The sequence below is a fragment of the Rhinopithecus bieti genome, unplaced genomic scaffold (assembly GCF_001698545.2).
Source record: "Rhinopithecus bieti isolate Rb0 unplaced genomic scaffold, ASM169854v2 scaffold_63725, whole genome shotgun sequence".
Taxonomy (NCBI): domain Eukaryota; kingdom Metazoa; phylum Chordata; class Mammalia; order Primates; family Cercopithecidae; genus Rhinopithecus; species Rhinopithecus bieti.
The window spans coordinates 362,181-374,834 of NW_016824286.1; the positions used below are offsets into that span (position 1 = coordinate 362,181).

At 33.0% G+C, this 12,654-nt stretch overlaps 1 long non-coding RNA gene across 1 annotated transcript; it reads right to left on the minus strand.

Annotated features, from left to right (window-relative positions):
• Window positions 1–5,070: 5,070 nt before the first annotated feature.
• On the minus strand, window positions 5,071–11,975 carry LOC108522170 (uncharacterized). The gene is made up of 3 exons (XR_001883393.1): window positions 11,901–11,975; window positions 5,489–5,574; window positions 5,071–5,333 (listed from the first exon to the last, which is right to left on the minus strand). It is a non-coding gene; the product is annotated as an uncharacterized LOC108522170 (long non-coding RNA).
• Between the last annotated feature and the right edge of the window lie 679 nt (window positions 11,976–12,654).

The window sequence follows — 12,654 nt, forward strand, 5'->3', positions numbered from 1 at the left end:
ATGAAATATAATTATAATTAAATACAACATGTGTAAATACATATTATATACTTCTAATTTTACTATGTAATATAAATTATATTATACATATAATTAAATATAATATATATTTTATATATGTGTGCACATATTAATACATGTATTAGTCCATTCAGGCTGCCACAACAAAATAGTTTAGATTGGGAAGCTCAGATATTACAGAAATGTATTTCTCACAGTTCTTGAGGCTAGAAAAGTCCTAGATAAGTTGCCAGCAGATTTGATGTCTGGTGAGGGCTTTCTTGCTTCATAGGTAGAGGTCTTCTCACTGTAACCTCACATGGCAGAAGGGATAAATGAGTTCCCATGGGACTCTTTATGAGGACTCCACATCCATGACTTAATCTTTCCCCAAAAGTCTTCGCTCCGAATACCATCACCTTCGGGGTTAAGATTTTAACATATGAATTTTGAGGAGAAAGAAGTATTCAGAGTATTCGAGTAACATATTTATGTACAAATTCAAATAAATATAATGTGCACACACATTATATACATAAACATATATATATAAACATATATATATATTTATAAAGCATGTGTTTATGGAGTTCTGACCTGCACTGTTTACTGCCTTGCATACTGAGCTTCCTGGATAGGCTCTGGCCACCTGCCAGAATAAATGGACAAACCATGATCTTAAATATATATTTATATATATAGTGTGTGTTCATAATATTTATTTACATTTATATATAAATATAAAATTTATTCACATTTGAATATTTATATTTATTTGTTTTTTGAATAATACTTGAATTCAATTAATTTTATATGTGTACATATCTATTTGAATAATACTTGAATTCAATTAATTTTTATATGTGTACATATATATAGTGTGTGTGTTTTCATAATATTTATTTGAATTTTTTTCATACTATTTAGACCCTCTATTATATTTGGACTAAGTTTAGGAATCAATGTTTTTCAGTTTAATTTGTAGCTATAGTATACTTAACATATAGCCCACAAGAATTTTGAACCATAGAAGAACTTAATATGTTTTCAGAAACATTCATGTATAAAACAAATAATGTGACAGAAATGAGAAAATGCAGCCAAAGGAAATTTTCTTAAACATTGTATTCCAAAGCATGAAGAACATTTTTAATGATGACATAGGTTATCCAGACAATGGCCAGAAGAAAATACAAACTACATGAATAACATCCACTTACTAACCTTCTATTTTGGAAATTATTTTATTACATAAACCAGTGTCAAGTAAAATGGAATTACATATATTTTATTAGGTACAATTGTGTGAGTTATATTTAGCCTTTCCAACATAAAGGAAATTAATGCAATAATTTTATAAGTTGCAGTCATTTTTCAACCTAAGGAATAATACAATAAATACAATTAAAGTTCTTGAAGGCATAGAGTTGTTTTACGAATAGAATTTGTATGTATCGTTGTAGACAAATAAATTAAAGCTAATGATCTAGCATTGGACCGATGAGGGGAATTAGACACAATAATCAAGGGTATAGAATTAATATGCAGAGTTGCTGTCTACCTGAAATGTCTAAGAGGTAGGATTTGTGTCTTTTTTTATATTCCCCATGGCAGTCTTATATGTATAAAACAGAGCAATGACTTTCTCTATCACACCAGCTGCATGTACCCCTTGATATTATAAAATAGATTAGTTTATCATCTAAAACCCTTTCATGATTAACGAAAGAGGGAATGAAAATGAGCAAATGATTTAAAAATAAAACAATGGTTTAAGGCAAAAATAAAATTTTACGTCAGGACAAAGGGAATGAACTGACCCAGGGGAATGAAATACCAATTATTTCTCCCACTATACTGAGTATTAACTTCATAAAGACATACACTGCTGGTCATGTGATACGGTAGTTGCTCAATGGTTTTACTCTCACCGGTTACCATCTTCAGAAGACACATGGGTATGACAAAGATAAGTATGGATTCATACACACAGGCACTGATAAAACTTCAGAGCTTATTGAACATAATAATTCAGCAGCACACCTCTGTCAACAATTACATTCAAAAAGGCACAAGTAGTTTTGTTCAGGCTACCAAGACTTGAAGGGAATATAAGACAAAAAAAAGACAAAAAATGTTTCCAACCACACACACACACACCGTTCTAACATCAAAAGCCTTGAACTAGAGCTAGGCAGCGATTTCCTGATTAATGGGCTGTGTAATGAAAGAGATGCTTGAGCATGGCCTTTTCCAATCTGTATAACATGAACTGTACTCACTTAGGTGCCCCACAGAAGTGTTTTCAGGGCAAAATATTTTCAGAAAAAAAAAAGCATTCTCCATGAAAGAACTAGACTATTGTTTCTGTAATTTTAAAAGCTACTATACCAGTTCATTTTAAATATTATGTAATTTTAAATAAGTACTAAAAATATGCTATGTTATTTAAACTTAGAAAACCATAAACTTTATTTTTAAAAGCTTAAATTACAAAAAAGGGAAAATACATGGGAAGAAATGTTTTAATTGCAGATTTACGTGTTCTTGCTTTTTCTTAGTACAGAATCAATTATATTTTACCTTTCTTAAGATGTAGATAGAAAGGGATGTTGACTGACATACAATTGCAGGTAATTAGAGATATCCAGAAAATTTTATCAATAACAAAAATTTTGACAATAAGACTTTTCTTCCAACAAAACTAGTGAGAGTAATTTTACATTTATAGGTAATTTTCAAACTCCTTCATCATCAATTATCTGTATTGCACCTAACACCACGGTCTTCCCAATGCTCTCCAATGTCACCTACAGGCACAAGAAACCTTAAAAAGGACATTAAGAAACTGATATAATTAGAAATCATTCTTATTTTAAAGTTTTTTTTCCTTAATTCTTTTGTATCAGAAAAAAAAAGCAAGTCTTTGTCATCCATTGGCTAGAGCCTTCAACATTTTGTAAGCAAATACAATTTCTAAGAATGCCAGGAGAAAATAAGGCTTAGAATCTATAAAGTGAATAAGAAAGTGCCACAGCCTACTTTCTGGAAGTGTGTTCTAGGCTGAATTGCGTCCTCCAAATATTGACATTCAAATCCCAAGTAACTCATAATGTGACCTTGTTTTGAAATAGGACCATTGTACATGTAATTGTCAAGGCCATTAGTGTGAGACTATATGACTAGTGTCCTTATAAACACAATGTTTATAGAGAGGATGCCACATCAACACAAAGCAGAAATCAGAAATCAGGGTAATGTGGGTTTTTGTTTTGTTTTGTTTTGTTTTTGACAGAGTCTTGCCATGTCACCCAGGCTGGAGTGCAGTGGCACGATCTCGGCTCACTGCAGCCTCTGCCTCCTGGGTTCCAGCGATTCTCCTGCCTCAGCCTCCTGGGTAGCTGGGATTACAGGCACACACCACCACAGCTCACTGATTTCTGTATTTTTAGTAGTGATGGAGTTTCACCATGTTGACCAGGCTGGTCTCGAACTCCTGACCTCAGGAGATCAGCCCGCCTCGGCCTCCCAAAGTGCTGGGATTACGGGTGTGAGCCTCTGTGCCTGGCCAGGGTAATGCATTTAAAAGCCAAGGAATGCCAGACTGCCAGCATACCACAAAAAGCAAGGAGGAAGAACTGGAACAGATGTTTTCCTAGTGCCTTGAAATAGAGGATGTCCCTACCAATATCTTGGCCTCAGGCTTCTAGCCTCCAGAACTGTGAAACAATACATTTCTGTTGCTTAAGCCAGTAAGTTTATCATACTTTGCCACAGCATCCCTAGGCAACCAATACAAAGTGTAATGTCATGGAGGTCACCCACCTCTGCTGAGTGTAGGCAGCAAGGGTTCTCTTTGGATGGCACTGAAACACACACAACCTCCATGCCAATCATATGCAGTATCTTGTGGGGCAAGAAAGCTAAGTGATCTTAACATAGTAAGACTAAATTTAACTTTCCATGCCCATTAGATTAGATTTTATTAGAAACAATGTAAAAATAACTAAGTATAAAAAACAAATTCAGAGCATAAGTAGGAATTAAATCAGTAATATTAAATTAGTCTACTTAAGAGAAAAAATGAACATAGTATAACATAGATGAAACATAGTATCATAACATAAATGAAACAGTATGGTAACATAAATAAAACATAGTATATTAACTTAAATGAAGCATAGTATAGTAACAGTTTGGACCTCCAGTTATGTTATTAGCTAAAGAGGATTTATTTCTTTTTAATTTTAAATGTGTGATGTTTAATGATAATAAAAATAACAATACAATTAATATAAATTGTATTCGTATTCAAAATCCAGCCAGACAATCGCAAAACCAGTTCCTCTCCCATTAAAAATTGTTTTTGACACTGGTATCCCACCATATAGTAAAACATAAACTGAAAGTTTTGTATTAATTTTTAAATAAATATAAGGCTGTTTATAATTCATTTATTAACGTGGCATATAAACTGTTTTTTAAAAAAGATTAAATTGCATAGCAAATATTGGAAATGGCTTGTTCTTGTTCAATAGAGCTCTCAGACAGAGTACTTTGCAAAATCAAAGTGTTGAATAACCCCATGTTCTGTGAGTATATTACGGTTTCAGAGAAGACAGCATCTTTAATCTGCTGTGACATGGAAAGTGCTGCAATTCCACTTGGGGACTTTAATTCATACGTATGTCAGCATTGTCAATTAATGTTGACATTTGGTAACATGATTATAAATACGATTTACATATTCTATCATTTTTTCATTGTTATCAATAGAATAGCTTATTATTCAAATTGTTATTTTCCTGTTTTTAAGATAGGAAGAAGACTCATTGATACAGCAGTAGATACTTCAGAAAAAAAATAAAGACTGTATTATACACATTCATTGATCTAATTGATTTTTCTTTCAGAAACGTAAAAATGTGAGAAAATGTACATATTAGAAATAAGAAAATGTGGCAATAAGAAAAGAAACTGTGTCTTTAATAGAAATTGTATTTGTATTCAAATACAATTACACACCAATGTGATAATGTTAGTTAGTGCGGCCTAGTGGGAGATTTGTAAGTACAGGAGGCTGATCCCTCATGATTGACTTAATGCTGTTCTTATGGTGAATGAGTTCTCACTGCTGCGAGACTGGATTATCTTGGGAATGGATGAGTTCCAGCGATAGTGTGCTGTTATACAGTCAGGACATCCTTCAGGTTTTTCCCTCTTCACTTATCTGCTTCTTTTCTGATCTTCTTTCCCATCCAGTGATGCAGCATGAAAGTCCTCCCAGAACTCAGGGTCATGCCCTTGATCTTCTCAGCCTGCAGAACTGTGAGCTAAATAAACCTCTATTAGTTATAAATTACCCAGTCTCAGACATTCTTTCACAGCAACACAAAACAGATTAAGATAGGAAGCAAACACAATTGTATGTTTTTTTAAGCAACAGTAAAGTATTTGGAGTTTTAACAAGAAACTGTGGAATACTTACTCTCCTTCTTTTGAGATCCTAGATCACTTTTATCATTTAAGGTGGGGAACATGGAACTCCACTTTGTTTCACTTGGTTTTCAAATTCTGAGAGAGAGAGAGAGAGAGAGAGAGAGAGAGAGAGAGAGAGAGAGTGTGTGTGTTTAAATCAGGGAAGATATAAGAAACCAGTAGTCACTCTCAATGACTCAGAATTAGACAGGCATTTTATTGTGAGTTTCATTCTAAAATTAACCTATTACCAAAAAAAACACAGATTTATCTACCTTATTTGGAAGGGAAGGTAAAAATATTTTCTACAAATACATATGTATATATTTGCATGGCATCATACTATCTCAGTCAATATTATTGTTATTATCATCATCATTATTATTTTTACATTAAGGTTCACTTTTGATGTTGTACACATTCTATGGGTTTGGACAAATGTATAAAGACATGTATCTGTCATTATATTATTATACAGAGTATTTTCACTGCTCTAAAATTTCTTTGTACTCTGCCTAATTATTCCTTCTTCCCCCTCACCTCCTGGAAAGCACTGTTCTTTTCCCATAGTTTTGACTTTTCCATAATGTCATATCTTTGGAATCATACAGTATGAAGCCTTTTCAGATTGGCTTCCTTCACTAAGTAACATGCATATAAGTTTCCTCCATGTCTTTTCATTGCTTGATAGCTCATTTAATTTTAGTGCTGAATAATATTTTATTATTGACCCACTGTGCCACAGTTTATCCATTCACATATTGAATGACATCTTGATCGCTTGTAAGTTTCGGCAATCATCAATAAAGCTGCTATAAACATCCATGTGCAGGATTTTAGGTTGGATATACATTTTTAACTCCTTTGGATAAATAGCAAGGTACAATCATATGGTAAGAGTTTATTTAGTTTTATAAGGAACTGCCAAACTCTCTTGCAAAATGACTACATTTCACATTTTTACCAGCGAAGAATGATTGTTCTTTCTGTTCTACATCCTCACTAGCATTTGGTGTTAGTGTTTTGGATATAGACCATTCTAATAAACATGGGGTGGAATCTCATTGTTGTTTTAGTGTGCATTTCTCCAATGGTGTAAAATGTTGAGCATCTTTTCGTATGCTTATTTACCATCTGTATATCTCTGGTAAGGAATATTTTTAACTAGGAAATATATTTACTTCATTTAACCCAAAAATGTATTAAAGGATCTTGGATAGTTTATTTCTAAGAGGTACAAGTTAGTATCATCAGAGGAGTACATGTGTGTTCTCTCTGTGTCATTACGGACACCAAACATGGGGCTTTGTGTCCAGTACTTCTATCACTACCACTCCTGGGTCTCCACCTCACTTCATGAAAGGATTTGATTACAAATAACACTGGGTTATTTGACTCTCTGCTGAATTGGAATTTTTAGTGGAAACCTCCAAATGACAGCACCTAAATCATATGCCTAGCTCCTAGATGCAAAAGAGTCTACAACAGGTAATTATGACTTCCATGTTGGGAAATGAGAATGGAAATTTGAGACACATTCAAATTTCAAAATGGCATTCAAAAGAAAATAGGCTTCCACAAGCATCTGCAGTCCAACCCTTTATATGTGCGTAACTAGCTGTGTCCTACTTCCAATGACCAGGGCTTTTGGTTGTTGATTTCATACTTTTCAGGTCTCTGTCAAGTATTATTTGTGCTTGACTTGTCTCTTGACTCTACTATTGTGGATGTTTCTGGTGCCTCAGTCTTTCAGTTTTTTACTGGACAGGTCTTGCAAAAGGTTATGCAGTGGTGACATCAGCTTCCACTCAGTTCTGTAAGGTTTCCCAGACAGTGACTTTGAAGGAAAGATTGACACAACATCATATACAAAATATTATCCTGAAAACCCTGAAGTAATAGTGGAATTATGTTTTAGTTTATAGAATTAGGGAGTATGGGGTCCTATCCTCAAACAGTGTAACTCTAAAAGAAACAACAGAATATATTAGACTGATAAAAATGAACAGACTCTATACAAAATGATTGGGCTATTTTAGTAAAGACATTCTTGTGTAGAGTTTAATAGTTTATAATTTGTACTCTAGTAGATAATTTTACTATCTGTATTTGCACCTGTTTCACATGACACTTTAAAATCACTAAATACTCACCAAAACAGGAAGTGCATCTGGGTAGCATATTTTAAGTTCTCTTGTGGGACATTCTTTCTCAAGTAAATAGATTTTGAGATCTCTAAAACTACTACATGTCATTATATTGCTAACTGCAAGTTATTTCTTAGCCATTCTACTACAGAAACGTGGGTTAAAAAAGAAAATGTTGCCGGGCGTGGTGGCTCACGCCTGTAATCCCAGCACTTTGGGAGGCCGAGGCGGGCAGATCACGAGGTCAGCACATCGAGACCATCCTGGCTAAAATGGCGAAACCCCGTCTCTATTAAAAATACAAAAATTACCCGGTCATGGTGGCGGCGCCTGTAGTCCCAGCTACTCCGGAGGCTAAAGCAGGAGAATGGCGGGAACCCGGGAGTCAGAGCTTGCAGTGGGCCGAGATCCCCCCCCTGCCCCCCAGCCTGGGCGACAAAGGGAACCCCCCCCCCAAAAAAAAAAAAAAAGAAAAGAAAATGCTATATCCTGTTAAACATTATTTCTATAATGTTATGTTGCATTCAATATATATTGACTATATTATATATATTGAATAGATTTAATATAACATGACATTATAGAAATAATTACAGATTATTATACACACACACACATACATATGTAATTCATAGTAGGCATATGTTGTAAGTAGCTTTAGAAATATTTTATGCTTTCAGAACTTGTTGACTGTTACCTTTTAGCTACATAATATAAAAATACTTTTATAGATTTTTAAAAAAGTAATCCATCATGATCTGTTGTTCATAAATTTGATTATACAAAAGAGCATTAGTCTCAGGAATTGAGGTTTAGCATTTTGGTGTTTAAATCTGCACAGTTTAAAATGGACTGTTTTCAAAACCAAAGGTGTATTTCAGAGGCATTGCTCCCCTAGGAATGAATGACTTTGCATAGCAATGGATTTATAGGAAATCATGCAATAACTAAAGTCTTTAAACAACTCCTTGTTTTTCTTTACTAACTTCTGGCATTAAAGGCACTCAATACATTTAAGATAGGTCCTGGTGTTTCCAATAATCTGGTAGCAAGTTTATTTATTCAAACTTCTAGTGAACCCTCTCCAACAAAACATAGCCGACCATACGCCTTAATGACTTTTAATGGATTATCATTGATTAATAAAATGCCTTCACCACAATATTATCAAGAATATAAAAATGATTTAAGTGTGAAGAATTGGGATCAGGGAGTTGTAAAAATGTTATTTTCCTATCAAAACAAGGACTGGAAAAATTACTTCTTTAGTTACATGGATGTATCTTAAAGTATATTCAGCTTTACTAATACCAAATAGATTTACTAAAACTCACACCAATTTCTAACACACACATGCACACACACTCAAACAAACCACACTCATATCAGATGAAAACTGTGAAAAATGAAATAAACCAGTCATATTTAAGCATAGTTAAGTCAATAAGTTAGAAAGACATTATTGCTGGAAAAGCCTGATTCATGTTTGATGGTTCATCATACTGTCAATGAAACAAGATTATTTGATCTTCCACTGATAACTAACATAACAAGAGCCTGTGTGTGTGTGTGTGTGTGTTTGTGTATGTGTGTGTGTATTACATAATATTTTCATGCCAACTTTCTGCTCATTTGGCATGTATAACCATACACAATGTAGAAGTAAAAAACATATTTTGTTTTTCATTCAACATACCTCAAGTTAATGGTACATATTAGTAATTTTATTAATTTGTTGGTACAAATTCTGCCAATTCATGTTTATAGTTGATATTTCTGTCCAATACTTTTTGTAACTAAAATATAATTTAATAAGAAACTAATTTTTGCATATTTTCCGAGTTTCCTTTATTGACTAACCTGGAAGCATAGTCACGATACTACTACAGAGAGTTTGTTATTACACAAGGAAATACTTAACCAAGAAGAAAGTTTAGCTTCTGAAATAGTTTTTAAAAAGAGCTACCTAAAAAGTATGAGGCAAAGAGATGAATAAATAAGTATCATATTTTAATATATCAAATAGTTGGGCCACTAATAAAATCACATATTCTGTATATAAGTTGTAATGATTTTACTATGAAGGGTAAATTTTATTTTTTAACATATTGGTCTAGTTAAACATCTATTTGAATTTTATTCATTCACTATGACACAATCAAAATATTACAAATCACTTAGATACCTTAAATATAGTGTTCTTTCAAAAACAAAAAGGATGCCTATATGCTGTTAATAATTAGACAATTCTAACTTATTTCTATTTGGTTATCCTGAAGATAAGTTTCATTTTCTTTATTCTGAGAATATACTGGTTCATTTGACTGCATTCTGTTCTATCAATCATGTTGCTGAAAGTAGTCATTTTCTTATTTCAATTACTTCTGGAAATCATATTCTATAAAAACTCAGATACATGTTTCACATGAGTATTGATAGTAAAAGTGGTTAATAAGCCTGTCAGTTAGGTAAGCCCCAGTGATTTGGTCTGCATTAAAACAAACAAATAGGAAGTTTAGAAGCAGTGGTAGCAGCCATTAGCTGCTTATTTCTTATTTCTTGATTGCTGTTTTATCTCTCTCTGTCAGTAAATGACTAGCATTCTTGCGTCATTCTCTATTTCATTACTCAAGTCTTTGTATTCTACTTTCTCCTTCCAGTACCCAAATAGCAGAGAAGACAGTGTTGGAAAAGCTAGCATTGTTATTAGTCTACATATTCTATTGAACAAAGGCTGGTAGAATATTTTGAAGAAGCACAGGCTATAATAAATCATGGCATCTACCAATGACAGTTTCAAATGAACACATTCATTGGGCCAGACAAGTACATCACTAAGAGTGTTATTTACCTCAGGTGCTGACATATAGTGCCAGATGTTGAATTTAAACCCTGCCTCAGTGATTGTGGCTGAAAACTGCATTGGCATTTTAAAAAGCATCTGTTATAAACCCTGATCTGAGTAAGACACAAACTACAGAGCTTAATGCAGGCAATAATGAATGAGAGTTTAAAGTGATTACTTTGGCAAGTTCAGAAAGCATGAAGGCTGAGGTCAACCCAGAGTATGGAACATGTTTGTGAATAACAGTTCTAACTTAGAGTTAAATGATAATATTTTATGAATTTGCAATATTTTTGCACATGTTTTATTTTAAAAGATACCCTTATGAGTACTGCAATTGGACCCAGAAAGAGGAATTTATGAGTTACTGAATAGTCATAAGAGTTGTACACTGCCAGTGAGGATCATTTTCAATGGGGTAACATGCACGCTATTTGAAGTTGTATATGTAGTTTTGGAAAATAACATATAAAGCCTGATAGCCTGATACTAATTATTTACATCAGCAATTACATTGACATTAAATTTAAAAAAATATAGCAGCAGTTCTGTTCTAGAAAATATATTTTAAAATTTAAAATTAAAAAATTATTAAATTTTACTAATAACATTTGATTACATGTGCTATCATCACTATAACTGGATTTTGTCTTTAATTTTATTTAATAACTCTGTTTTTTAACCCATTTTTAACAAAATATGTTATAAATACTTTTGATCTCTTATATGTATTCATTTTATTAATTTTGATTAAAAACATTGAATTTTGTAAATATTATAAAATTTTATTTGACTTTGTTATTTAATTGTTACATCAGTAGTAAAAAAACTCACATGAAAATTTTGATAATGCACACCTGATAATCAATTTTGATTAATAAATCAATAAATTCATCAAATTATTACTTTTAATCAATTAAAAGCAATAAAAAATTAGTTATTTAAGTATAACAAGGATATGCATGTCTTATATTTTATTGTTCTATTCAGACATTGATACTCATCAACTGAAAGTTACTTGATAGCCAAAATAAAATATAATAAGTCATCTTCGCAATTTCAGTAAAACAAGCCATTATTTAAATACTATGTATATTTTAATGTAATATTACTAATATTTTCAAGGTAGTAGAACAGAACATATGTTATTTAACAGTTAAATCAGTTTATTCATTTTAAATATTTAGATTCTATGAGCCTCCATTTTTTCATTTTAGGACCTGAAAATGTTAAGTGAACAGAACCTAACCAGCCTATTCAAATTTTAACAATGTGACACTTCTATTTCATGATGAAAGATAAACATAAATTACCTTCCTTGTCATAATTTCATGAAAAAATATGTTTCACTCCTTTAGTAGTCAAAAATAGGGATTTAAATATCTATAATTCATTACTCTATTTTTTTTTATCACAATATCATAATTTACCTTGGACAACTACAACTCCCCCCAAGAACACAGCTGTTGGAAAGGGTGTGTGCTTATAGGAGACAGTATTCCCCCTATGTTTCCTTGCTTCAGAGACTGGTTCAGGGATGCTCAAATGAGCAGTCAGAGCCATTGTGATGCAATAAGATTTTGCTGGGACTTTGAGAGAGCGACAGTCCTCTCCTTCCAAGTATGCAATAGCACTGGGACTAATAAAACCCACGGCTGAATAACATAAAAACCTACAAAAGCAGCCAACAGAGCCAACGGAAAATACAAAGCATTAAGACATGAAGGGAAATTGAGTCCTTTTGTTATTAATAGGAGAGTCTTTATAATAATGAGTTTGAAGCCAGTTCTATTATTCCTGGACTTGCCAGTCATGTTAGCCTTTATAATCTACTTTGCTTTTTCAAATTTAACCATTTCAATTAATGCAATCATACAGGAGAGAACTACCAAAGAGAGACTTTTAGAGTGCTTTTCTAAATCCCTTACCCACTCTTTCCCCCAACTAGGGTACAAGTGAGTTATCCAAGGGGATGGTAGGTAAAGGTGACTGCTGATGTTCTGCAGAATCATTCGGTTCTGGCTCCCTCTGCCTCTCTTTCCCTCTCTCCATGTTGCCCATTGAAATTGGTAAGAAGAACTGGACTAGATCTTAAGAAATAGGAATATACATCATGGCCCAATGTACTGACCCTATGGATTTTCAGTAGGTACATCTGTTAGTAAGTGAACACGTCAGTCCATA